Genomic DNA, 6,347 nt, shown 5'->3' with positions numbered 1-6,347 from the left:
CCTTGTTCAGCCTTAATAGGAGAGGAAGTGCCTAGTCTCACTGCAACTTGATAGACCATGGCTGGTTAATATCCATGGGAGGCCTGTCCTTTTCTGAAGAGAAACAGAAGAGGAGGAGTGGATTGGGGTGGGAAATGTGGCGGGAGGGACTGGTAGGAGAGGAGGGAAGGGGAATTATGGTCGGGATGTAAAAACAAACCATAAATAAATAAGTAAATACAAAAATCCAAAATCTCTTAACTATAGGTTCCCGTAAAATAAAAAAAAGTTGTATATTTTATCCAAAGTCTCTTAACCATGGCCTCCTATAAAAGGAAAAAAATAAGATGTACAGTTTTTTTATTTCAAATAGAAACTAGAACATAGTCACAATCAGATCAAAGCAAAACAAAAATCTAACAATGTAAACAACTTGATTCCAACATCTGGGACCCACTTCATGATCATCTGGCCCCAAAAGGCTGGCCTGCCATCAGCAGCATACACAGTGTGATTTGTAGGCAGGTGGAGAGCCAGAGAAACAGAGAATTGTACCTTCTAAGTTCCCATAGAACACCTCATTAAGCTCTGAGCACTTAATGGCTTTACCAACTCAAAACTCCAAATGCTTCCACAACCCGCCCCCGAAAACAACATGGCCACATTCATCACCACCATATCGACTTCTCGAAACCAATTTCTACCCTGTTTTTCTGTCTGCTGCTGTGATAAACAGCATGACCAAAAGCAACTTGAGAAGGAAACTGTCATCTCATTTTTAAGGTCATAGTCCATTATCAAAGGCTGCCGAGGCAAAAACTTAGGGCAGGAGCTTAAACCAGAGTCCACGGAGGACTGCTGCTTATGCTCTTGCTCCCAGGCTGACATTCAACTACTGTTTTTATGCAGCCCAGGCCCACCTGCCCAGGCAAGGGACCACCCAGAGTGGGCAAGGCCCTTCTATACCAGTCAGCAATCAAACAAATAGCCCATAGACATGCCCACAGGCCAGTCCAATAGAGCTAGTTCTCATTGAGTCTCCCTCTTCCCAGATGTGTCACGTTGACAGTCAAGAGCAGCCATCACAGCAATTCACTTTGAATATCCCTCTGGATAAAGCCACATTTCTTTACTATCTTGTATAAGTCGAGTGAGTCTTTATCATAGATTACATTCCATTTATATTCTTCCAGGACTCCTTGTAGGCTAAAAAACACTCAGGTATCTTGGAGGAAATTTACTAATCTCCTAAATAAAGACCCACTTACCTATGTATGTAAAACTGACATATTTATTGAATATTAAATGTCAAAGGGTCTCCCACACCTTACCCATATCTTCTTACATCTTTCCATGAAGCTTCCTAGTCACCAGACCTCCTCAGTATGGTGAATGTGAATGTACCTGCAAGTACATTTAAATCAGGGCTTTATTACCCCTAAGAAACGGTCACAGGAAGTCATCAATGTATGCAGCCAAGACCAGGGGCTCTGAGTTACATGTTTTTCCTGGTTTTTTGTTTGTTTGTTTGTTTTGTTGTGCATGTGTGTGTGTGTGTGTGTGTGTGTGTGTGTGTGTGTGTGTGTGAGGTTTGGAATGTGTCACTATCTTGTTTGTTTCTGGGTAAAAACAATTTTTGTTTACACTTTTAACACTCGCAGGAGGCAAAGACTACCTCTTCTGATAATGGATTTGTGCTAATTAGCATGTGGGCCTATTGACAAAGCAAGTTTTCTTTATCCATGTTCCTGTATGGTCAAGAACACCAATAGTAGTATATATTCGGGACACTATCTTCTTTTCTTTTCTTTTCCTTTTTTCCCCAGAGCTGAGGAGCAAACCTATGTCTTTATACTTACAAGCCAAGTAGTCTACCAATGAGCTAAATCCCCAATCCCTCAGGACACTATCTTTTCACTGCTATTCAAATTATTTTTAACTTAAAAAAAATCAGGGGCCTATGCAACACATTAAACATGGTAACATGAGAAGGCTGTACCCTTGAATTTGGTTTCTGTGGACTGTTTCTATTTCTCCTCATAAAGTCCCTCTCCTGTCCTCAACCAGAGCCTCCAAGACCCTCCTCTTAAGGTACTAAGGATACTTCCTTTTTGTGGGGGGAGAATAAACATCCTCTATGACTCAATATTTTTACAGGAGGGAAGACACTAATATTTCGCCACTTATCTCCCTTCATTTGCACACACACACTTGCTGTAGATACAGGGTTTTAAGCACCCAGTCATAACAAAACTAGGCAGGTAGATTCTCGAGTTAGACACTGGTAGAGACAGACACCTCTGTCAATCGGATTGTGCTCGATCACTGGTGCAGACTGCCGTGCACACGGCCCTAGGAAGCTGAAGGAAATCAGAGGGTGAGCCTTTATGATCAAATGCTCTGCTTTTATAGTCCTGTAATAGGAAGAAAATGCCTTCTGTCTCTTGTCAGTGCCTCTTCTGATGCATGATCCAACAGGTAGGGTCCATTCAGACAACTCTAGGCTGGTCATAAGGAAGACAGGTGCTTTGGGTCCAACCAGTTGTCACTGGAGTTGACAGCACGTTTCCTGTCCAAAGTAGAACAGTAAATCAGGCTGGCCTCAAACTCAGAGATTTGCCTGTGTCTGCCGCCTGAGTGCTGGGATTAAAAGTGTGCGCCACCACCTCTGGACAGCTGAGTTCAATTTCATAGAGAAGCAAATGCCTTTGGCATATAGATATTAGTGGATTGCCATGCATTGTTTAAGCTCACCAGGAAGCTGCTCTGGGGATGAGATTTAACCATCCCACTACAGATCCAAGCATGTTTGTGTCAAAATGTTCTCTAAAGCCCCTGTCCTAGGTCAGCTGGCCCTCTGACTCTGTGACAAGGACAGAGGCGAACAAAACACCTCAAGAATACAGGTATGGTACCCATAATGGCAGCTAAGGGGTAAACTATTTCCAGTTGAAGCTGTTACTGTTTGTCTCATTACATAAGGACATTTATAATAAAACAGATGATAAGATGCTACCCCTTAGAAAAGAGAGACAGGACTTTCTCCCTAGAAGTCTTTCAACTAGTAACTCTAGTATAGTAGTTTTTAACAGAAATTATCTTGGTTTCTGGGGATGGTTGTAAACATACGTTTAAGGATGTACCTGCCAGTTTTCCTTATTTGCTACTCTCATTCATTCATAACCAAGAGTATGGCTAGGGTAGATCATTCTCTGTACTGTACAAACTTTAAAACAAATGGCAAAATGGGGCTAGAGAGATGGATCCGTGATTAAGAGCACTTGTTCCTGCAGAGGCCCTGGGTTCAATTCTCCACATCCACGTGATGTCTCACAACCATCCATAACTCCAGTTCCAGGGAATTCAGTGCCCTCTTTTGACCTCAGCAGGTACCATGCATGTATGTGGCTCACAGATATACATTGAAACACATAAAATGAAATAAATAAATCTACAAACATTTGAAAAACAAAACAAAGGAGAATAAAATCATGAAAAGTCCCAGGATAAAAAGGAAACAAACTCAACAGTGTCTCTCAGTCCCAACTCATGTCTCAGGGAGAAAACAAAACAATGTAAAAAGAACATAAAGATAAGAGATCCAAAAGAAGGCTATATGGTCTATCAGGAAAAGGTCCAACTATGCCAGTCTTAAGTTCTGTACTTGGAAATATTAGAGAGAAAAATGAAGTCTGAGTTTGGAAAAAAATGTCCAGCCTATTCTAACGTATCTTCTCCCTTAGACTATTAAGCAACCGAGGGCTTTCCTTGGAGTGATGAGCTTCTGCAGTATCTGGATTCCCTTCTACCAACTTCTAAGGAGACTCAGAAATGCCCCTCTTCCCCAACCTACCCCTCTCACCCCTCCATCCCCACCACCCTTACTCCCCCACCCCCTGCCACAGTGGTGTGAGAACCAGGGGTCTGATGCTCTTTCCAGTGACTCAAAGAGGCACTCACTGGGACCTCCATTTTGGGATTACCCACTGAACCTCAATTTTCCTTTGGTGTAACTGAAAGCAAGGTGATTGCCCTGGGGATCCTAATGCAAACCATAGGACTGATACCCCAGCTGGAGGGATACCTCAGCTAAGAGCTAGATTCAGTGGCAAGGAACGGCAACCCAGAACTAACTGGGTTAAAACCGCTGTTATTCCTTTCCTTATAAACATTCTTCTTACTACTAGAGCTTTCCATTCCCAAGTGGTACATTTGCTAGAGGGATTTTTAAAGTCTTCCAGTGTAGAACTTGAGGCAAACATAGATGACCAACAGTGGTGACCCACCATCTACAGTGGTCCAAACTGCAGCCCAGCTAGTTCAGGCTGTGAAGCCTGCCCAAAGACTAATTCCCGAAGCAGTCACCTGCCGTCTCTTGGAATGTGAAGATGTGAAAAATATCCAGGGGAAGATGGACAAATAGATTTTACCTACTCCCTAAGGCAATCTAAAACCTATCTGCTACTAGTATGGCGAAATACTTTCACCAGGTGGGTTAAAGCCTTCCCTTGCCAAACAGAAAGGGCACATGAAATGGCAAAGGTCCTCTCAAATGAAATTGTTTCCAGGTTGGAATATCTAGAAGCAAACAGAGTGACAATGGGCCAGACTTCAAAACATGAGTCTCTAGAGGAGTTCCTTGGGCCCTGAGGATACAATTCAACCTCTACTGGCATCTCCAGTCTTCTCGAAAAATAGAGGAAAGAAAATGATCTACTCAAAAGACATCACACTAAATCAGTGCAGAAAGCCCAGACTTCTCAGATGAAGTTATGTTTGTTAGCTTTGGTACAACTGAAGAGTACCCTGGGACCATTGGGACTGACTTCTTAGAAGCTTTTTGGGGGCTTTCCTTTTGAGAGAACTACTTCATGATTTGAGGTTATCCTACATCACCCATCTAGCCAGGATCCAAAAAATCCTCTCAGAGCTCAGGCAGGGAACCCCTTAAGGGGGATAGATAAGGCCTCCCACATTATGTTCTGGAGATCTAGTCTTAATCAAAATCCTCAAGGAGAACACCCTCTCTGGACGCCAAGGGTCCATACCTTGTCATTATATTCATCCTTACAGCCATCAAGGTAGCTGGTGTCAATTTCTAGTTTCATCACATCAGAGTCAAGAAGCAGTACTCGCCATGCAGCCCTTGTCAAAGATAGATCCAGACAATCGTCCCACTCGCTAAATCTTACCCCCCAGGAGCCACTGGAGGCCCTCAAATCACTCTTCAAGGGGCAGCCACCTGGTTTGTATACGAGCGATTGTCTTCTGAATCTGCACCTCTTCTATTGCTGTTCCTTCCTCCTAGTAGCATGTCAATCAGGGGGATTATTTACTGTTGCTCCCTCTGACTGGACCTTACCCAGTGAACTGTAACTATGTGAGTCCTCCCTAGGAATATGTATCCTCCTCTGGGCCATCTCCTTTCTGATATGCAGACACTCTTCTTAGTAATGATATTTCTAGTGGACGCAGTACTATGGAACCTGGTGTACTTCCTGAACTCGAGAGCCAGGCTCCCAGGCATGGGTGGGCAAGAGTGCTACCCAGGGCACTTTCACTGAGTTAGGTGCGGTTCGATATGCACTCCAGTCCCTGGTGAGGAGCATAGAAAGACACAGCATTCTACCGCTCATTCTTTGGGAGCACCTCTTGCTGTGAAATAGAACAGGGTCACCTTGGACCTGTACAAAGGGGAATCTTTTCTAAGAATCTTCTCTTATCTTGGCTCAAGTTCCCAAAAGAATGTACCTTGTAATCCTTTTCTGACAGATAACTTGCATTAGGAATCAAATTTGTCATATTTCTGCCTGTGTTATCACCAATATGATAAGGGCTCCTAGCCAGGAATGGCTGACAGATTGTAAGGTCCACTCCCAGTCTTGGAATATCTAAGTGCAGGGTTCATGAACCTGCTCAGTGATGTGAAGTTCATTGTAACATGGAACACTGTCCCCAAAACTTTCTGCCACGTACCCATGGGATACTTACAGAATTCCCTAATAGACAAACCCAACTTCTAGGAGTGATATGATGGGTCCATCCACCTCCCCAAACCAGTCTCATCTTGCAGGCTGAATTGAGCAAGACACGGTGATCCCAGAAGTGATATTCTGGAACAAATATCACTTTATGGAGCAGATGACTCTAGAAGCCTCTATGGCACACCCAGATTTTTGCTTACTATGGAGAAGTACCTACTACACTTACCTTTCAATAGGGTATTTCCAGGTTCTGGGTCCATCACTCTTACTCTAACCATACTCTAGCCATAGTCTTCTGGCATATCCAGTTTCTCTGGTGGCTAGCCCAGACTTGGCCCAGAGAAACAAAGATAAATTGCAGCCCCTGTTGTAGTCTCTCCTCAT

The sequence above is a fragment of the Peromyscus californicus genome, unplaced genomic scaffold (genome assembly GCF_007827085.1).
Source record: "Peromyscus californicus insignis strain IS unplaced genomic scaffold, ASM782708v3 Scaffold_10__1_contigs__length_136768540, whole genome shotgun sequence".
Lineage (NCBI taxonomy): Eukaryota > Metazoa > Chordata > Mammalia > Rodentia > Cricetidae > Peromyscus > Peromyscus californicus.
Note: the sequence above shows the minus strand (reverse complement) of the source record.